The sequence below is a fragment of the Schistocerca piceifrons genome, chromosome 1, assembly GCF_021461385.2.
Source record: "Schistocerca piceifrons isolate TAMUIC-IGC-003096 chromosome 1, iqSchPice1.1, whole genome shotgun sequence".
Taxonomy (NCBI): Eukaryota; Metazoa; Arthropoda; class Insecta; order Orthoptera; family Acrididae; genus Schistocerca; species Schistocerca piceifrons.
The window spans coordinates 738,521,708-738,544,793 of NC_060138.1; the positions used below are offsets into that span (position 1 = coordinate 738,521,708).

Below are 23,086 nucleotides of genomic sequence, written 5' to 3' on the forward strand. Positions count from 1 at the left end.
AGGGTGTTGGAAGTGCAGGCAGATCACATTTAGTTCAGGTTTTTAAGATTCCAGCTTTCACAATGAGTCTTTTAGCCACTTATCTTGCCAACGAGAGACCAGTTTATATTTTAGAGATTTAGTGAGTGTTTTGATCCTCATTTTAGATAAAAGCAATTACAATTATCACACATAAGAGAGTAAAAGGTACTGTACCTAAGTATATATGACACTTTTGTTAAGATACTGCAGAATTAAATTTGAGAGAAGTGAGATCCGAATCCCTGTGCTGCCATCTTGATTTGTGTTTTCCATGGTGTTACATGAATCACTTGACGAGGCTGCCAAAAAGGTTTCTTCAGTGAAGTCATTGACCAGATGATCTCCTCAGTCTTTTACAATCTGAAATACTATTCCATCTCTAATGATCTGTCACCAGGGTGCTGAATTTTTTAACATTCGTTTCTTCCTCATGATACTGATACCTTAGAATGGCTTAGTTGTTGACATGGGGAACAGTGCGAGAGCAGATATGTTTCAGTTTTGTAAAGCTTTTGTCTGAGCACATCTAGATCATTGGGTGCCAGATGAACAGAGCAGTAAGACTAACATGCATGAAGAAGCTTGGTGAATATCTCACAACATCTGGTTTACACAACAACCTCAGCTTCAACTTCAATGAAAATGTGATTACATGCAGCATCTAATGTTGGGGCATCTGAATTTGAAAGGGATGGGCAAGTGAAGGGGATAGGAAGTAAAAAATATTATGACAAGAGGTAATGAAGAGATGTGGAAAATTTCAACTTTCAGTTTCACTATCAGTTCACTGACAATTAGCTGAATATATCAAAACTACTACTACTTCAGCTACGAATTTTCATTCCAACAACTATGAGCTTCAGATGCCACAACATATCCATACCTGAGGTAGTTGCTCATGAAGCATGATTCACGTTCTTGGTCCAGTAGAAATTGCTCAAGCACGCACTTTTTCTCAAGCAGAGACTGCTGAACATACACTGAAGAAAGAAAATTCAGGTACTCAGGGTAAGTAAGACTGTGTACATCATGCTGCAAGAACAGAAAATCATACAGCCTGCAGTACTGGTGACATGCAGATCACCTGAAACTGCACGTCTCCCAGACCACTACAAACAATAATACATAACAGAAGAAAATGAAGCCAACAGTCAGAGATAAAAGTGTTAAAAAATTGAGTGTAAAAGTCAGTGGAGTGTTAGCAACAGCAGCCTCCTCCTCTCCACAAACAGAGTTATTATCAAAGAAGCAAAAACCGAGAAAAACAAGTCATAAGTCATGAGATAGTGCAGCATTGGTTTTCTCTGAAAGGTCTGATGATGACATTCTTCATGACCACATTGAAAATTAGGTTTGCCTGGACAATTATCCGGTGCCTCACATAAATTCTCCCCTTAATGGAAAGGCAGTGAGAAAGAAATGGAGAAGACTCACCAATAAATGGCTTCTATATTCCCATGGAATATTAATGAAATCATGGTTCCTGTGATTGTATTAAAACACTTGTAACAACAAGGACTCTGTTTTCATATCTCCAGAAAACGCATGTTGAAGCCTCTGTACTAAATGGACATAGTCTCCTATAGAAACGACGTCCTCCATGGGCAGATGATTAAAGGTGGTTTGACTCCTCAGCACTCTCATGCAAGCAACTGCTGTTAGTGTTTGAATTTAGTTACATCTATGAAATTAAGTAGTGCCCAAAAGAACCTCACCAAAATTGATGCTGAGCAAGGATAAGTGGACATTGTATAGACAATGGTTGCATTTTCAAATCGTAATATGACTGACGCATCAAGATACTGATGCAGTCATTCTGAAGGCTTTAGATGACCTGTAAAGACTTTTGTCCTTGGAGGGATAGATTCAGCTGATTCTCATGCCATTAAGTAGCATTTCCAGCCAAGAACTGCAGTTTTCTTCAATTGCTAAGACACCAGGATGGATTTTAATGTGTGACAGGTAACTGATCAATTGAATTCTCAAAAAAAAAAAAAAAAAAAGCCATAAGCCATGAGATCATGCAGCACTGGTTTGCTCTGGAAGGTCTGATGATGAACTACATACAGGGTTATTACAAATGATTGAAGCGATTTCACAGCTCTACAATAACTTTATTATTTGAGATATTTTCACAATGCTTTGCACACACATACAAAAACTCAAAAAGTTTTTTTAGGCATTCACAAATGTTCGATATGTGCCCCTTTGGTGATTTGGCCAACATCAAGCCGATAATCCAAGTTCCTCCCACACTCTCGACGCAGCATGTCCCCATCAATGAGTTCAAAAGCATCGTTGATGCGAGCTCGCAGTTCTGGCACGTTTCTTGGTAGAGGAGGTTTAAACACTGAATCTTTCACATAACCCCACAGAAAGAAATCGCATGGAGTTAAGTCGGGAGAGTGTGGAGGCCATGACATGAATTGCTGATCACGATCTCCACCACGACCGATCCATCGGTTTTCCAATCTCCTGTTTAAGAAATGCCGAACATCATGATGGAAGTGCGGTAGAGCACCATCCTGTTGAAAGATGAAGTCGGTGCTGTCGGTCTCCAGTTGTGGCATGAGCCAATTTTCCAGCATGTCCAGATACACTTGTCCTGTAACGTTTTTTTCGCAGAAGAAAAAGGGGCCCGTAAACTTTAAACCGTGAGATTGCACAAAACACGTTAACTTTTGGTGAATTGCGAATTTGCTGCACGAATGAGTGAGGATTCTCTACCGCCCAGATTCGCACATTCTGTCTGTTCACTTCACCATTAAGAAAAAATGTTGCTTCATCACTGAAAACAAGTTTTGCACTGAACGCATCCTCTTCCATGAGCTGTTGCAACCGCGCCGAAAATTCAAAGCGTTTGACATTGTCATCGGGTGTCAGGGCTTGTAGCAATTGTAAATGGTAAGGCTTCTGCTTTAGTCTTTTCCGTAAGATTTTCCAAACCGTCGGCTGTGGTACGTTTAGCTCCCTGCTTGCTTTATTCGTTGACTTCCGCGGGCTACGCGTGAAACTTACCCACATGCGTTCAACCGTTTCTTCGCTCACTGCAGGCCGATCCGTTGATTTCCCCTTACAGAGGCATCCAGAAGCTTTAAACTGCGCATACCATCGCCGAATGGAGTTAGCAGTTGGTGGATCTTTGTTGAACTTCATCCTGAAGTGTCGTTGCACTGTTATGACTGACTGATGTGAATGCATTTCAAGCACGACACACGCTTTCTTGGCTCCTGTCGCCATTTTGTCTCACTGCGCTCTTGAGCGCTCTGGCGGCAGAAACCTGAAGTGCGGCTTCAGACGAACAAAACTTTATGAGTTTTTCTACGTTTCTGTAGTGTGTCGTGACCATATGTCAATGAATGGAGCTACAGTGAATTTATGAAATCGCTTCAATCATTTGTAATAGCCCTGTATATTTGGGTTGATTTAGCCTGGCATTTGTTCATGGGGAATAATCACAGCAATTTCACCTGTAAGAATAGAGACTGTTCAAACCATGAGATGTGTATGTTGATATTCATTAAGTGCACTGACCACCATACTTTTAAGCACCTTGAACCCATCAACATCATGGTCGCCATCATTTGTGGCAGTAGCATGCTCTCTTAGGAGAATCTGCAACATATCACCACACAGTACAGTGGAGTATTGCCAGATATAATGTAAATGATGTGCCCTTGAATATCTTTATTTTATTCAAACAAGTAAAGGAGATTTAAACTAAAACCACTGAAAGAAATTCAGTTTCCTTATAGCAGGGTGACAACCTTGTCTGCTCTATGGTGTTCCCCAGTCATATCCTCAAGATCTTACTATATAGTTTAACAGTCTATGACACAGAGGTACACATGATGTTAAAGTGCACTGGAGCAGGCAGGATGTATTTGAACCATTAAATTTCTTGTTGCAGTCATTTACAGAGGAGGCAATATATGGCACGAAAAGCAATAAAGTGAACAGCCACCGCAAGTCTAGAGAGCAGCAAAGCTTGACCAGAATGTATACATATCTATCTACAGAATGGCGTAAGGCGTAACATGCCTTTTACTTCATAAATGGTTCCAGATATCAAAACGAGATTTCCCACAATTCATAGTATAATGAGGGGCTACGTTATGTTTTGTAGGGATAATTGCCTGGGCCCTGGTATCAACGGGGATATTGAAACTGTTACTTTTTTTTCTTTTTTAATGGAACCATATTTAATGGAATTGCTTTTAATGAAACTGTATTCATTATCTCTTGGAAAGACAATTACAAGGATTTAGCACTTGTTAATGTTGATATTGGTACCTTTTCCAAAAGAATCTGACAAATCTATTACAACTGAAAAGCAATACTGCCAGAATTGGCTTTTGGTTGTAAACACTGCCAAGCAGAATTCTCATGCCAAGCTCTGTCATTATATATGCCAAGACAGGCATGTGATACTAAGATGAAACATTTCCTTCGTGACATAGATACGGGGTCAGCTAAGATTTTTGTATGTAGAGCTCTGATACATATTAGCTTTTGGTGAATCAGACAGGGCTTAGGAAAACTATTTCAAATGTGTGTAGGTTTCCAGGTTTTTGTTAAAACAAACTACAGCTACATGAGGCAGTTTTCCCCATTGCTGCTTACTTGTCAGAGCTGAAACTGAAGTGTCAGTTCCTCATATTTCATAATGATAAACAGCCCTATTCACAAAAAAGAAACTACTGTATTAACAATATCATGAAAAGGCTAGATTGTTACTCATTGTAAAGATGACATGTTGAGTTGCAGACAGACACAATGAAAAGACTGTTACACATTGAATTTTTGCATGAAGATGCTCTCAGAATAGAAAACACGTACACATTCACACAAACAGACTCACCTCAAGCACACAAGGGTGCTATCTCTGGCAGCTGCAGCTCTTGTGTTGAATGAAAGCATCAATCCAGTGAGGTTTGGGGAATGGAGAGGGAGAGTAGAGCACTATCCGGTGGTGAGTAAGTATTAGATAGCAGCATGACAAGGGTGCCAGGTGTGGTGTCAGGAGGCTGTGGTGGAGGGAGGGGTGGACAGGGGGATGGAGAATGAGTGTAAAAGGAGAGGAACAAATAAGGGTAAAAGATCAGTGGGTGCATTGGCAGGGGGCAGAACACAATTGAGGGTGAGAGGATTTGAATTGGGAGGAAGTGATAGGACAGAGAGGGCAGGAACTGTTGGGTGGAGGATGTGGGGACAATAGGTTACTGCAGATTGAGGCCAGAATAATTTCAGGAGCCAAGAATGTGTTGTAAGGATAACTCCCATCTGTGCAGTTCAGAACTGTTGATGATGGAAGGTGGTCTAGATGGCCTGGGTTACAAAATAGCCATTGAAATCCAGTGTGTTATGTTGAGGTAGATGTTGTACAGGGTTGTCCACTTTGTTCTTGGCCACAGTTTGGTGGTGGCCATTCATACTGGCAGACAGTTAGTTGCTAATCAGACAAATATAAAAAACTGTGCAGTGATTGCAACAGAGTTGATATTTGACATGGGCGCTTTCACAGGAGGCCTGGCCCCTGGTGAGATAGGATTAACTGGGGAAATAATAATAATAATAATAATAATAATAATAATAATAATAATAATAATATGTGACCTATCTGCTTGGAGACAACTGAATGCTTCATAAAACCAAAAATCTGCTATTGGATAAATTTATCTGTAGATACTACTTGAAACTGTAATACTGTAATTTGGTGGAACATACTTTAAACAAACTAAATATTTTATTCAAAATGACTGATGACTTGTCAGCCACAAAATAAATACTTTTCTCAGTAAAACTTAGTTTTGCAGTTTACTTAAGTATGTTCTCAAATTTTTTACCATTTACTACAAGGCACATATGCAACCACTGCTCAAGAGATAAATAGATGAAAGTAAATTGAATGATATTCCATTGCATACTGTGGCAATTTGATGGTGCATATTGTCTGGTGTAGTTGGGGCTTCAAGATACTCTGCATCTTTTAGTGTTGCCCTTAGAAAGAAGTGAAGAAGAACTGGCCATTGTACTGCAACTTTCCATCCTAACCAACAGTCAGTGCACTGGGCAGCCACTGTGTTGAAGCCACATGCACTCTTGCTTATTTGGTGGTAGAATGTTCATAAGAAAATGTGTATATGTTTTTCTGTTTAACACCCTTGGGATCAAGTAAGGTATCACAGTGGAATTTCCTTGGATGTCACACAATTTGTTTACTCTCCATGGTCATTGGTATTGTACCTGATGAAGAAGGTGGCATGGATTGCATGCTGTTCGGTAGCCCAAAATACATAAATTTACATTAACATGATTAGTAAAAGTTGTTTCGTCGGTAAAGAGTGTGCATTGGATTATGTAGTGTCATCATCCTGGTGCTGCAGAGCAAACATATAAAATTTTATATGATGTACAAAGTCACACCCTCCAAGTAGCTGATGGAATGACAGATGATAAGGGTGGAATTCATGGCACACAAGATGCAAATTACATTTGCCTGGCTGATATTACAATCCTTGGCAATTTGTCTAGTGCCACCACACAGACTGAAAAGCATTGTAACCAGGACAGCTTCTTCAAGCACTCTGTCAGTTGCAGTCTTCATCCTCGTGACACCGAAGCTACTTACTTGCACTATTGACCCAATAATTCATGCAAGTGCCTGGCACTAAGAACAGCAACTATCAGGATAGACATCCCTATAGTGCCATACTGATTCAACAACATTTCTTTGACACTCACCATATAAAAGTAACGTGTCTAACTTTTTCTGATTGGTGTACATGACTGTGTGCAAGAAATATTGAAGCAGAAATGACCTACTGCTAGCTCTGTTAGTTCTGCAATGCAGACATGTAAACAGTTGAAAGGCTAGATACGTAGCCCGACATGAATGTGTTTTTTGTGAAGAATTTCAACCTCAAAATTAACAAGAATTGTATAAATGTACTCACCTTTTCAAAACTTTCGGATGCCATTAAAAAAAGTATATCATTCTGTTTAAAAAAATCATAATTGTTTGAATATCAGTTGGCTCATAATTTAAGGCTATTTATGACATAACAAAAGTGTGTGCCTCTTAGCCCCTTGCCAAAAACCTTGTTTATATATCTCAAATAGTTCTGTCTTATGTAACACATCCTGTATTATCTACACACATTATAAATTAGTCTCTCCATGTTTGTTAGTATCTGAAGGCAAATCTCAGGATCTGCTGTGGGGCTTTTGATACAGTATTCACTGTTAGAAAACTGATTCACAAGAATGGTTTGTATATAAAATTTATTACTTCTATACCAGATAAGTTGTCAGTTGATACGTAGTGCTATCTGTGTCACCAGTAATAAAAATTTGAGGAAATTTTATTACAAGTTATGTTTGCTCATCAGACATAAGTACTAATTTCTTAACCTGACAGTTTGTGAAGGTTGTATAGGTAGATACAGGATGGGCCTGTTAAGAGATGACACCCGAGACATATATAGAATGAGAAAGCATGTTGAGATGCATCTTTTACATGGTTATAGGATACAGTGTGACAAATTTTCTGATGGATCCAGAATAATTTTTACTGTTATAGCAACTGAATTACGACACAGAATTTTTTGTTTTTAAGTAGACAATTATATCTTTTACTGTGCCATTTGAAGGGTGGAACTTCATAAAATAGTAAAAAGATAGCATTGCTATGAACAACTATCCCATCATCAGGAAAAGAGATCCAACAAATGTTGCTGTACTGCTTGGAAGGTTCTCTGGTATTGTGTTGGATCGTATTGTGTAAAGTGCACAGTATTTGGGTGAGGCAGCTGCTCATCATCTTCAGGTGCAAATGGGGATACCTGTTGTGGCTGACCAATTTACACACTGATTCATTAGAAAAGTACAGGTGCCAAGAGGTGATGCTGTAATGTCATCACAGGAGAGAGTGACATCAGAGAGCCCTGCCAGAGAAACAAGCCACTGATTCAGCATGTGCAGTACAAGGGCATTCGGCTGCAAGCCACAGACTCTGTTCAAAGTGAATGGGCAAGACGTTGGTGCCTGGCTTAGCTTTCCTGGTTTCAATATCCCATCAGTGTTATCTCACTGAATTTGTTTATCTGTAGCTGATGACTCCTTAATGCTGGTTCCATTCCAGTTCATAGGTATGAATGAGAAAATCTTGATCTTTCCATAGTTCATGCCATGTCCTATATCAAGACAGTGCTCAGAAATGGCAGATTTTTCTTGATGACCTAGACTGATGTTCCATCAAACTCTTGGATGAGCCTAGACAAAGGAACCATTCTGGCCCTGAACAGAGAACTGAATTTTGCCCTTATGAATTACAAGCTACCTAACAAGGATGAAAAGGAACCAGGTGTTGTTGACAGGGTAAGACTTGCCAAAAGTCAGATATTAGCCACAGTTAAGTCTACTAAGCAAAAAAAAAAAAAAAATCAGTGGAGCAGAGAGAGAGGAATTCTGTGATTTGTAGAGAGATGAAGATCTGGTTGTGCTTCTGGATGAAATGCCAGGGCGATTCCTGATGCTTCAGAGTATCATAACAAAGTGTCATTTCTGTCAAGGATAATATGTACAAATGCCTAAAATGTGTCCCTAGTGTGTCAGAAAGCAGACAAGCAGCAGATCTGCTGAAGAATTGAGGTGGAAAGATGCCAAAGGAGGTGACACATTAAATTCTGTGAAAAGTAATGTCAAAATTTATAGATTATAATTATTTCTGTAAATGTTTCATTCTAAAACTTTATATTTCTATTAGCATTAAGGTTTTATTTCTCTTTCCAAAAATGTAACATTATTCAACCAATGGTATTACTGTTATCAGCACGTTTCTGATGAGGCACTGCACTTAGCCTTATCAACCTCTAAGCAAAAATGTTGAACTAAAAAAGAAAGTCAGTTCATCAGTGTATTGCAGGAAATTCTTACAATGTTAATACAATAATAGTACAAGAAGTGAAAAGTATTAGCACAGCAATGTATTTTAGGAAATACTTGAAATAATAGATGTTAAGCAACAATGTTTCCTTTCTACGTATCAGAAGGTATTTTATTCTTGATCAAAATCAGTAAAATAAATGTTATCTGGTGCCTCACAGTCTAGGTTTTCTTCATCGTTACCATTCCCTTTGTCATGCTTTTTTCCCCCTCTGTTCCTTTCTATCCTGCCTTTGCTACATATTTTAGCTCTTTGTAGAATGAATTTGTTATGGACAGGGAGAAGGAGAGGAGGAGGAATCCAGAAGCTTTAGAAGACTGTTGTATTTTGCTAAATAGATACGATTCGGTATGATTTTTTGCTCAAGTTCTGGAGATCTTTGAAACCATCTGCACAATGTTTTCTAAGGTTTAAAATCTTTTTTGGCAAAAGCCACTGGCGCACTGAGATAGTCTTCATAAAAGTGAAGTAAAAGTATCTTTCTTTTCTGGTCAAAACCATGTCATCTTTTGTATTCTGAGTACTTTTGATCCAAGGTATTTGTCTGAAGAGTCTTCCAATTTGAAGAAGGAACTCCACATATCAGCTACTAGAAATTTGCAGCTGGCCTTTACTACAAGTCTTTGTCAGTGTTGTGGGACAAACATCTTTTGAAATGTTTTCTTTGCATTTTCAACAACAACAAAATCTTAGTAACACTCCATAAATGAATGACCTTGTACAAAAAAGCCGTGATCAACACACTCATTCTGGGTATTGACTTCAATATAAGAACAATACCTGATCATTACAGCACTCTTATTTTGTCCTCCACAATTATCGATAAATGCAACAATGCATTTGATGGTAGATGCAAAGTTTTCAATATATTTTAATAAGCAGGTTGCAATTTCCTGGTGACCTTGCTCAGCTTGACCTTTGTGCCACATGAACATTGTGACCATAGAAGTTTTTAAATCGTGGATGCAAAAATTGTATGTCCACAACTGTCTGCAGTAAAACACCAACTACAAGCAAGTACTGGGGTTGGGAAGTTTTCTTGAAATCAAAGCATGTAACTGCAGTAGTCTCTTCATCTCTAAAATACTCAACTGCATTAGATTTTGCCTGCTTTGTAGTTTCTACATTCCCCAGTTGTGATCCCCTTTTGAACTCTGAGTGCACTAACATTTTCATTGCCATTCTTCTTCAGGTTTTCCAGTCTGTCACAAGTCATACACAAATCAGAGTGAGGCTAAGAACTTGAGATCAAAATGGTTTGCAAATATATACTTATAAATGGAATCTTTACAGGTTCAGCTCTTCTTGTTGTACAAAATTCTTTATACAGGTCAATAAATTTCCTAATATTTAAATTTGAAGAAAGAAACTTATTTGTCGGGTGTCTTGCTCTGGTACAGCAACTCATATGCTTAGGGAAATTGTTGATGTGATGTGGTCTTTTAGTAAATCAGTTAATTCCTGTGAGAGTTTATTGATTGACTCTTCCTTTCCTCTCTGGTCTTTATGTGAAACTATGGTGTTAGAGCCTTTTACTTTTTTTGATACAACATTGTCAATCCTCTAGTTAGACTAATACAAAGTTAAGTGAAAAATTCTTTACAAACACTTCCCCCACATATTTGTTTTTATTTATTTATCGGACCTACACTGATTAGGGCCATTAGGCCCTCTCTTGCATCGGACCAGCGTTTTCACACATACAAAACTTTTTTTTGCATCATAGTTACCTAAGAAATAACAGTTTTACTATGACAAATAGTATTAAAAAGATTTGAGTGTTTATAAAGTCAATGTAAGTAAATAATACTATGAACCAATAAAGTAAATACTGGCAGTACTAAGCACTTAATTTTCTGTCTTTTACTTTGTTTCTTTTTTTAATTCTTTTTTGGTCTTTCAGTGTGACTGAAGAATATTGAAAATGAGTTTACAAATCATGGTTACTCAGTTTCCAGTTATCATCAATAATCTCTTGCTACTTCATTTGAGGTACATTTATACTGCACTTGAATCTACATTCTTGAGGATTGTTTTTCAGTGTTTCACCAGCATGAAAACTTCCTCTCCTGTCTGTAGATTCTTTCCCAGAGTTTGTTTTCATGTGCTGTTGTTTGCTTTCACAAGTGTTCTCTTCTGAAGTGTCTTGTTCTGGAACAGTGATCTACTTTTGTTTTGGAAGAGTAAGCATCATCTGATGCAGTCTCATTGACTATCTCTTCATTATCAGTTGGCAAAAAAATTGCAGTAAAAGAAAACAGGTTAAGGTCACCCATGTTACATTAGCAGTCACTACTACATTAGGTCATAATAAAGAATTTAATATGTAGACTAGTAGTTTTTACTGTCATCCAAACATAAAAACAGTCATATATGTTTTGTCATTGCCACTGTCTAGAAATAAACAATAATCTGAGAAATTGAAAATTATTGTATTCATTAAATAAAGTTAAATTTGTGTGTGAACTTAAAAAGATATTTATTATTTACCATCAAATTACAAGTTATGTTCACCAGAAGAATCATTCACAACTTTCAATTTAAACTGCTTAATACCATTTAAACAACATTTTTAAAACCAAGCATCAAAAACTGTTTTTTTTTCCATCTGTATTCATTTGTAGTTCAATAAGAGTAACAGTCATGAAACTCTTTCAAAGTAAACATCACTGAATTGGCAGCACCTCACCACGACATTTGTGTAAACAGCTGTATTGTTAGAAAGCAATGGAGGTAAATGCGTCACACATGACTGTTGGCTTTCAGATGAAGTTTTACCCCCTGTTGGCTTCCAAGGATACCATTCCCCCCATACATCAACTTGTTGCCAGTACTTATCAGCACTGTTGAATTTTCACTTGTATTCTTTAGCCAAGATATTTTAATGTACTTTAACTTTATGAATCTGCACTTAACTCATATTTTTCAAATAGTGACTTATTCCCCTGGGCTTCTTGATGCCTCAGTTCTGGTCTCCCTGATGATGTCATGAAGAATTTCAGAGATCAAGATCCTAGACCTTCCAGGCTGTAAAGCTTACCAAAAATCCACAAAGATGATATTCCATTGGGACCTATTACTAGTGCCATTGGTTCCCCCATCAACAAGCTTGCCAATTATCTTATCAGGCTAATGACTTCCATAGTTGATCACTGAAAACATATTTAAAACTCTCAGATGTTCATTGACAAAATCATGCAAATCAGAGCTGATCCAAACAATATATTAATCAACCCAGATATGGTCACTTTGTTTATGAAAGTTCCTTCAGGGGGCATGTTTGTGACAGATTTAGGGTGCAGCCGTATGGTGCCAAAACTCTGAAGCACTTCACTAGTCACATCACAGCATGTATCGGAACATCTGGATCAGTGTAAAGTCAGAAGGAGAAGGAAAACTGCCATTTTTAGATGTTTTTCTTGTATGGCTCAGCCACTCAGTAGGCTGCAAGCTGACACACACTTATTTATATCTTAGTGCACAAAGGTTTCACCACTCTGCCAAGAAGAGAACTTGTTTTAAATATGTTAATATGAGAGTCACTCCATAACTACAGAGATAAGTTGGTCTGGAAGAAAAAGCATTTATTTTTGCAAAACATGTTGGTGCACTTCCTCCCAATCTTCTCAGAAAACTCCATGCTTTCCTACTCAAGTGGGTAAAGTCCATATTTTCGACTGTTTCTGCTCGTTTCTGCCTCCAAGACATGTCCAAGCTGGACAATAGTTCCATAGCTATCTCTGGGTCACCACTTTGCTGGATGTGTTGGTACAGTGTTTCACTTTCATCACTCCATCCTGGAACATATTCTTTTTGGTACCCTCTTGGTATACACTTTTTAGCTGTTGCTGTCACTGCACCAATGAAGCATTGATAGTTCTTATGTGATGGACGTATCCAGCGAAAGGTCTTATCCAGTTCTGTTGAAAACTTTGTCCAGTCAGCTTTCTGGAAATTTCATCGTGATCGTATGACAGGAACCATGCAGCCAATTTGTACTATTACAGGTCTGTGAGGAAAGGCATCTGTCACTTTCCTTGTGGCATTGATGGGAAAGCCACTTTCGTTACAGCTAACAAAGCATAAGTCAGGATTTGAATCCTTGCCCCAAGTGGCTGACCTAAAAATGCCTTGATCTTTGGCATCAAACACTAGATGAAGATCATTCTCTTCAATCCATTCTGCAAGCATGCTCCCATTTTCATCATTTTGAGAGTACTTTCAAAGTTTGTGGTGACTATTGAAGTCTCCTACATAAACTGCAGTCCCAAATGGCGATGAAATCGATATTGTCGTCCAGCAAAAATTTTGACAGATAGCTACACTTTGCCCTGCTAAAGCTTTCAGTATTCAGATGAAGGAGGCTGATAGTTGGTCCAATGTTTCTTGTTAATGTGCTCTAAAAAGAACTGTTTCTGCTGTTTAGTTGATACGTCATTGCCAGGAGATCCTATGGATAGTCTGGCTGCCTGTAATCACTGTTGCTCAATTAGCACCACCCAGGAGGCACGTGTAGGGTATTTTAAAGTTAAACCAATGGACAAGAGCAATGCTACCTCCCAGCATGCAGTGCACCAGCATGCAGAAAAAATTCTGAAGTAACACCAGACCAAATTGCTTCCCACATCATTACTACATCAAGAGTGCCTCCCGACAAGAAACATACAAGACATATCAGATGACAGCTTCATGACCCGAAAAAGATGGCATCTCTCTCATCTGATTATGCCCGTCCCTTCACAATTTCGTACATTGACTCTGGACTGAAGGATCTCAAACCTCTTAAGCTGCCTGGATTCGATGGTATCCATGCAGAATTCCTTATCCATATGGGAGGACAAGCTAAGAAATGGCTGGCAGAATTCTTCAATGACATCCTGCTGACTGGTTAATTTCCATTGTAGTTTAAAAAGATGAAGATAATATCTGTTCTGAAACCTGACAAACCCAGCAACATGGTAGAAAGCTATCGCCCCATTGCCCTACTTAGCTGTTGCTATAAGCCTTTTGAAAGGCTAGTGTATAACAGAATAAGCAGTGCTGTCCTAGAGAATGCTCAAGTTGATCAGGCAGGCTTCAGCCCAGGGCGGAGCTGCTGTGACCAAGTATTTTCTCTCACATCCCTCATAGAGTCAAGATACCAAATGAAGAAGAAAACATTTGTAGCATTTATTGGTCTAACTGCCGCCTTTCACACTGTGTGGAGGGAAGGCCTTATCTACAAATTTCTCAGCATCATACCCTGCAGAACAATGGCTCTACTAATTAACAGCATGCTAAGCAATCAGAAGTTCCAGGTAATCACTGGAAGCAACATAAGTAAGGAGAGGAAGTTAAATAATGGAATGCCCCAAGGATCAGTTCTCTCACCATTACTATTCAATCTATACCTATCTGATCTACCTGACACTTTGTCCAGAAAATTCTGCTATGCTAATGACCTGGCTTTAGCTGTACAACACCAGGAAATGAAGACAACAGAAGAGATTCTAATCAGTGACCAGTCTGTAGTAGATAATTACTTCAAAATTTGGAGACTCCAACCCAGTGTGAGTAAAACAGAAGTGTGTTGTTTCCATTTAAATAACCAGCTGCTGAATGTAAAACTGGAAGTAAGTTTCAGAGGAAGAATTGTTTGTCATAATTGGAACCCAAAAGATCTTGGTGTTATCCTGGACCATACACTATGCTTCAAACAACACCTTCTTACCTTAGCTCAAAAGTTGAGGAATCGAAACAACATCCTCCGTAAGGTATGCGGAACTGCCTGGGGATCTTCAGCAACCACCCTGCGATCTTCAGCTCTGGGCTTGGTGTACTCAAGTGCTGAGTATTGTGCATCTGTTTGGATGAACAGTCATCATACAAGGCTTGTTGACACCCAGCTGAATACAACAATGTGCATAATATCTGGTGCAGTCAGATCTGGTCGGCCAGGACGGTGTTTGTCAGTCACTGAATCGCAACCATTTTTGGACTGCTCTACCGACTTCTAAAAATTTGCACAATTCATACAACCTTCACCATAAACTTTAGACATTCTACATATATATTCACTGGTTTCTCGCCTTCAGCAAGTAAAAAATGAATAACAGAATGTTGTTCAACTAATTTGGATGTTTCAAGCTGACTCGCCTTCTTGAAATGTATTTTTGAGGTTATAAACAAAACAATGTTGATACTTTAGCTGATCAGTGCTCATCCCAGTGATGCCAACTTAAAGCCGTAGAAGTACCAAACTTCCCCTACTAACAGTTTTTTCCCTAGACCAATTTGTCTCTTTAATTATTGAATGATCCTCGTATGTAGAGCTACAGTAGATTATGGTAAGGACAACCTGATTTCTGAGTGTGTGGCCCAAAAGAATGGCTACAGGGCTCAAAATATAAAGTTAGCAACCTCCAAGGAATGGAAACATGAAAAAGTTGGACAATCATGTGTCAATCTACTTATTTTAATTCTTCCTTTCTGCAGTATTACATTTAACAAAATAGGTAGGTTACTGGGAAAGTGTAGGCATATGGCTTATTTCCTGATCAGCCAAGAAGATAGAGGAGATGCTGCATCTGGTTAAGGAAAGTCTTGATCTTAGGACCCATGATGTTATGATTCGTCGTGAGTGCAGTAGCAACTTCAACAGTTAATCTAACCGTACTACTACCAACATCTGGGCAGAACACTGAAGGCACATTACTAATTGAGAACTTGAGAAATCAGCAGTTGCTGAGCACAGAATAATTTTGGATGAAACTAAAATCTTTTCCCATGTTTCCACAAACTGGGATCTATTATCAAAGAAGCAGTAGAAATTAGAGCGTGCAAAAACAACTTCAGTTGGAACAGAGCTATAATCTTGACACTGCATGGAAGTGAGCTATTGATACTGAGAAGATATACAGAAATGCATTGAATTGTTTGTGTTCTTGCACCAGTAGTGCAGACATAAATACAAGCTCTGGGCACATGATGTAATGCTGCTGTACACCAATCAATAACAATTCATCTTTGGGCTGTAGATGGTTAACACAACAACAGTCATGACGTTCAGTTGTCTCTGATGAAGATGAATGAGGATTTCTCGAACACTGAAAATTGTACTAAGATTTCATGTGATTAGGAAACAGAGAATATTTTACACATTTTTTTAAGTGTTTGCATATTGGATCATAAGGGCTTGGCATTGTCATGTAACTCCACCTGTCTTCGAACAGTTTGGTGACATTTGTGATAAATGAGAACCATATACACTCAGGAACATAAAACAGTGCACACAGAGGGAAGAAAGGTAGATATGTGAATCTTTGCAGATAAGTACGGTGAGATCAATATGTGAATGCCAAGTTTGGTGCCAATACACAAGCCCACAGACCCTGCAGTGGTACTGCAATCAGGCAGGGGACCCTATTTAAATGACACATATTAGACGAATCATACATGTGAAGGTCACATCCTGACTTGAGGAGGATGTTAGTAGGTGCAGAATGCCAGGTAGATGTGTTAGATGACATTTCTCACAATTAAGCCAGTTTCAGAGGGGCCTAATTATTGGCATGAAAACACAGGCTGGTCAGCATGCCATATGACTCACCAGGTCGATTGTTCAGTGTTTTCCATCAAACAATGTTGGGAGCAGTGGGCACAAGATGGCATCCATGTGCAAGTTACTAGGTCTGGAGTAACTAGCAAGACAGTGAGGTGAGAATATCAAAAGATTGTTGCAAGTGATCAGTGAACCTACAATGACTCGCTCCACAATACAAGCAGATGTACAGGTGCCAGTTGTTCCACAATCCATTTCCAGACATCTTGCGTGTGTGAATTTACAATTCAGGTATCCTTTTCATGTACTGCCATTAACACTGAGACATTGTTGACTGTCTATGCACACAGCCCACACAACTGTCAGCTGGGATAATGGTCTGAGGGGCTATAGCCTACGATAGCTGCTCCCCTCTAGTTGTGGTATGTGGAACCTTAACATGCTAGTGTTATGTTCATGACATTCTTCAATTGCAGTTGGTATCTCTCCTGCATGGTCTACCAGGGGCACTTTTCCAGCAAGGTAATGCTCGTCCACATACAGCTCAAGATGCTCAAGACTTCCTATGTCATGTTCCAACTCTTTCATGGTTTAGCTGCTCCCCAAACTATGCATGGGACCATCTGAAATGCCAGATGCCACCGTGTCACTCTGTACATGATTCGGAAGTGGCTGTTCAAGATTTGTTGGCCATTCTGCTTCAAAACAACAGACATCTAATCAGCTTGAGCTGAACCTTTTTGCGGCATGTATTAGATCAGAAGGTTGCTTAGTGAATTTTTGACATTACACTACATTTGTTTACTTATATTCACTCTATTTGTTTACATGTTTTGATTTTGGGCTCAAGTGAATCTCTCATCTGTATCAATATGTCTAATACATCTCATTTCAATTTGATGCTCCCTTTGTGGTGTGCTATTTTCAATATTCTGATGTGTATATTTTTTGACTATAGTATGTGTTGTGAAACTCTGAATCATTTCTCGAGTAAATTGTCTGAGTGCTACAACAGCAGAGCAGAGTCTGATCAGCTTCAAGCACACATGAGCCATACATGAGTGGCATTTTTGTTTGTGTCTGGTAAAGTGGGGCAGGCGTTTGCGGAATCACTTATTCTGGTGGTGGAACCGTGGTTTATGGAGCTTTTATCTTGTTACGAGGGTTGAATGAAAAGTAAGCCTCCACCTTCATTAATTGGGTTTGGATGGGAATATTTTAATGAATCAAACACAGAAATAATCCTTAGAATGTGATCTATTACCAATTTTCACTTTTCCACATAATCACCAGCCAATTGAATACATTTCTGCCAACGATGAACAAGTTTTCTGAAGCCGTCATGGAAGAAGTTGACACTCTGTTTCCACAACCTCAGTCTCACAGTTCTCTCAACATCTTCATCAGAAGCTTAATGATGCCCCACAGATTGTCTTTCATTATCAGAAACAGATGGAAGTCAGACATTGCTAAATCAGGACCGTATGGAGGATGCCACGTCCCTGAATTTCTGCTGTGGTGGTACTTGGAAGTGTGTGGTTTGGCATTGTCATGCTGCAGGAAAATATTTCTCTTTTCCTTTCGGACCCTTGTTAGCTGTCATTTCAGAGTTTGCAGTGTTTTGAGGTAACGCTCTGAATTTATTGTTGTTCCACCATCAATGAAATCAACATGGATAACACCATCTGCATCACAGAACACTGTGGCCATGATTTTTCCAGCTGAGGGCTGCATCTTGAATTTCTTTTTCTGGGGCAGGTCTTTGTGTCGATATTCCATAGACTGACATTTTGTCCCCGGGTCGTAATGGTGTACCCATTAAGTCTGTGCACTTTCGTTTCAGGCGTCAGCATCTGGGGTACCCATCACGCACAGATCTTCTGATAGCCAAGCAAAGCAATAATGTGACCCACACATTCTTGTGAAACGGTGATTGTGCTTGCAATTTCTCTCTGAGTGATACGACGATCATCCTGAATCAATCTGTCAACATTTTGCTTGTGAAACTCGGTGGTTGCTGTCACAGAACGTCCAACTCTTTGTTTGTCACGCATTTCGGATGTTCCTGCCTCATCATCTTTAAATTTACTCGCCCAATGACACACAGTACTCACATCAACACAATCATCATAAACTGCTTTCGTTCTCTGATGAATCTCTTTTGGGGTGACACCTTCTGCTGTCAAGAATTCAACGACTGCACATTGCTTAAATCGCATCAACCGAGTGTCTGCGCAAGGTTCCATACTTTACACTGTAATACCACAACTGTTCAATGCTAAGGCTTCCTGTCAGCTGGAGCTGTAGAGAAGAGGCTATGGAAAAAGCCAGTACCTGCAGCGTACCAATACTGCCAGCTGTTGAAGAGTTAACGAAAGTGGAGGCATTACTTCTCAGTCAAGCCTCATACTATTTGATCAAGTTCCGTACATGTTACATCACTGAAGCTCTCTTAGGAGGCTCTTTCCCACACTATACAAATAGTTCATATATCCATTAAAAAAAGTCAGTGTTATATTACAGCCACTATAAACATTAAAAACATATTGTCTGCCATTACTTAGAAAAAACTGTAACTCATTTTCAGAATGAGATTTTCACTCTGCAGCGGAGTGTGCGCTGATATGAAACTTCCTGGCAGATTAAAACTGTGTGCCCGACCGAGACTCGAACTCGGGACCTTTGCCTTTCGCGGGCAAGTGCTCTACCAACTGAGCTACCGAAGCACGACTCACGCCCGGTACTCACAGCTTTACTTCTGCCAGTACCTCGTCTCCTACCTTCCAAACTTTACAGAAGCTCTCCTGCGAACCTTGCAGAACTAGCACTCCTGAAAGAAAGGATATTGCGGAGACATGGCTTAGCCACAGCCTGGGGGATGTTTCCAGAATGAGATTTTCACTCTGCAGCGGAGTGTGCGCTGATATGAAACTTCCTGGCAGATTAAAACTGTGTGCCCGACCGAGACTCGAACTCGGGACCTTTGCCTTTCGCGGGCAAGTGCTCTACCAACTGAGCTACCGAAGCACGACTCACGCCCGGTACTCACAGCTTTACTTCTGCCAGTACCTCGTCTCCTACCTTCCAAACTTTACAGAAGCTCTCCTGCGAACCTTGCAGAACTAGCACTCCTGAAAGAAAGGATATGCGGAGACATGGCTTAGCCACAGCCTGGGGGATGTTTCCAGAATGAGAATTTTCACTCTGCAGCGGAGTGTGCGCTGATATGAAACTTCCTGGCAGATTAAAACTGTGTGCCCGACCGAGACTCGAACTCGGGACCTTTGCCTTTCGCGGGCAAGTGCTCTACCAACTGAGCTACCGAAGCATTTTGTTTACTCATTCTGGATGTATGTGGGATTGCCCAGTATAGATGTGAAGATATTTGCTTAAAAATACTATACAGAAATTGAAATTTATTCAGTTATTCAAAGGAACAGATATGCTCTTCAGCTACTGTGCTGATAATTAGGAGCAACTAGTTTTATTTTAACTTTTTGTTGGATTGATTCCTGAATCTGAATTTTTCCATGAAAATATGATACAAAATTTTGAGAATATGGTGAAAGATGTGATATGCACATTGCGGGAATGCCCTCCTCCCCTCTTTTCCATAAAAACTAGACACACACTGTATTAATTATATCAGCAAAAAGTATTAATGCTCCATATAAGGAGTAAGTTAAAAATAAGTGCTACCTAATAAGCAGCTATTATTATCGTTTGGAAGATTCTCAGCCCCAGTTAGCCACAAAATGGTTCAGATGTGCCAATGCCATTGAAAAGTCTTGTTTAAAGATTGTGTTGCTCTTGCAGCACCTAAATGAAGTAATACCATGAAAATGATTACTTCCGTTAAATTCATTGAGAGGTCTATTCCTAGTGCAGTGTTTTCTGAAGGGAGGATTTAATGACCAATAGGTTGACATTGTCCGCATTTAGTCTGTCACCACATTCTCATCTGGGAGATCATCATTTACTTGTGAAGTAATGTCATATGATCTGGTGTCCAATCTTGATTGGGAGGAGAAGGGGTTGAGGACGAGGGCAACAAGCTGTGTTAACATACTGTTGTGCAATCCTTGAGTCAAAATGTCATCCATCTAACATGCCTCCAGAATTGGGCCCTCTGTCACATGACTTCCTTCTTTGCCAAGAAAACAGGACCTTTCAGTGTATGTTATTGTGTCATTCAATTGTTGGTACAGAACATTTTGGAAAAGCATCCCTAATTAGTAATTAAGGGTACTCCATAATTCAGCTGAGAACTATTTCTCAATTTTTTGTGATAATACTGTACAAAAATAAACTTAAGTTCATCTTATTACCTTCTAACAACTGTATGTGTTGAAAATAAAAAGGGTTTGGTCAGCAAGTTTTGTTTTGGCCTACAAGTCTTTACTATTTTGCACATTCTTCATTAATTTAAATTTAGTTTGGTAACAAGTTATTTTAGCTTGGTTGCTATTAACCATAATTAAGTGCTCTTACCCAGATAACACCACTATCTATAAGTGTTGACTCTCACCTTCACTAAACTTTTCATATCTTCAGTATTTTTCTTAGTTCTACTGTTCTCTTGAAAGCACTTAAGATGTAAGTTAAATTTATTGCAATTGTTTCCCCCCTCAAGCAGTTCCACTCAAATACAACCGTACACTCACCTACTACATTCACATACTTCAGCTCAAATGTTGGTAAATTCATAGCCATTGGTGTGACTGGTTGTTTCACATACTAATGGGCATCTGTTCATTGTACAGCATGTCATGTAGGGATGGCCACTAGAAATCAGTCAGAACATTTGAACATACACAGACATTTCAGTTTTCCCCGTTCCTTTCTTGTCTCTAAATTAGTTCATCTTGCAGTGCTTTTATTTTTTATTCTAACCTTTTTATTCCATTTTGTCTCGTGTTTGATCTGACTTGCAGTGGATTTTAACCCATAACATTTCACCAGAAAACTCTATTTTCCATTTTCCTCATCTTCCTTTCTTTTTGCACCTCATGATTATTCTTCATCTGTCTTCTTAATAACATAATCCTCCTCCTACTGCATTTTTCTACTACCTCACACAACTGTCTCCTGTGTTCTTTCATTGGAGAAGGAATCTATGGTTCTAAAAGTAAGAACATTCTTGTGTGCTACACAGTTTCTTCTAATATTGAGAGTTGGACTTCTACATACTAGCTAGATCATCTTTCATTTTGTGGCATTAAGGTGAAGGTAAACTATTATTCCCATTCATTTTCATTTATCTTTGATTTCAAATTATAATCTTTGGACCAACAGTTTTTTGTTATTTTTATGGTAAAAAAATATAAGGCGCTTCGAATCCCTAAGAACTTACCAGAGTCTGAACTGTTTGTAACAAAATGATTTTTTTCCTTTAAGCAATCTCATTTGTGTTTTTGTTTTATTTTCCCGCAATAAAAGTAGGCTTAACATTATAAAATAAAAGGGATAGTACTTGCTAGCAAGAGGAGTAAATTAACAGTACTAGTTCAGTTCTAGTCCCATTAATGTGGGTACAGTCGCCAGACAGATGGTTTTTAGTCTGATTTCCTCATAAAAGTAAGGAAATGCCAGTCATGTTGTCCTATTCCAATTAAGAAATGCATCACACAATAAAACTTCAAGCAAATTGTCTAACCATCCTATCCTATCTTATGATTTGGGGACAGAAATGACATCCAGTCACGGAGTATCCATGATGCGTGGATCTCTAACATGAGGAAAGACAGAGCAGTAGTATCTATCATGAAAAACAAGAAAAAATTACATTTTTTATCTGTCTATAATAACTGGAAGCAAGTGTTTGAACAATAGAAATACTTTGTTACTTTTGGCTGATAAGACAGGAAGGGGTGGAAAGGGACATATTTGTATTTTAGTCCTGAAACTTACCATGAATATTTTTGACTGTATTAAAATTATATTTATCTGATTTCTTTTACTCATTCTATTGTATCACTGCCTCTGACATGCCTCACAACATACAATTCTGCATCACCTTCTTGCTTTTTGATCCCATTGTGGCTTTTGCTGTAGGAGAAGTAGTCTGTAGTTCAAAAACTCCAAACTACGAGAGATGCATAGAAGTAAAAATGACATTGTGAAATCTCTACTTGAAAAATAACTTTAAATTCTATACTATTTAATTAATGTATAGCTACTCATAGGAATAAATTTTGGCAGGGTGATACTATCAGTGATGTTAATATCTATTGTATTTCTAGACCTTTATTGTGATTTACATCCAAAAAAATAGGATCAGATTAAGGAGCTTAAATTGAGAGTCGCAAGTACTTCAGTTTTGTATTGTTTAATACTATTTTTAATTTTGTAACTAATTTCAAACATTCAAACCCTTTCTTAGAGAACAGGATGGCAGAACTTCATAATCTTGTCTGATTCTGCAATAACATTGAGTTTTTTAGTTGTGTATTTTGAACTGTATCAAATTATTTTTATGATATAAAACTATTTACTACAGTAATGTCTTCTTAAATTGACTGGAAGTGTTTTAATGTTTACTGACATACTAGCCTCTAGAATTCAGAAGTGTATCTTGT

The 23,086-nt window shown here is 38.7% G+C and overlaps 1 protein-coding gene and 1 long non-coding RNA gene across 2 annotated transcripts in view; one reads left to right on the plus strand and one right to left on the minus strand.

Moving 5' to 3' along the window:
• LOC124711630 overlaps nucleotides 1-23,086 on the plus strand; it is a 198,965-nt gene that overhangs the window by 28,372 nt on the left and 147,507 nt on the right. The window lies entirely within an intron of this gene.
• Nucleotides 22,488-23,086, minus strand: part of LOC124711635 — a 57,436-nt gene continuing 56,837 nt past the window's right edge. Inside the window, exon 3 of the long non-coding RNA XR_007005491.1 lies at nucleotides 22,488-22,593. This is a non-coding gene — a long non-coding RNA (uncharacterized LOC124711635). The remainder of the gene's footprint in view (nucleotides 22,594-23,086) is intronic.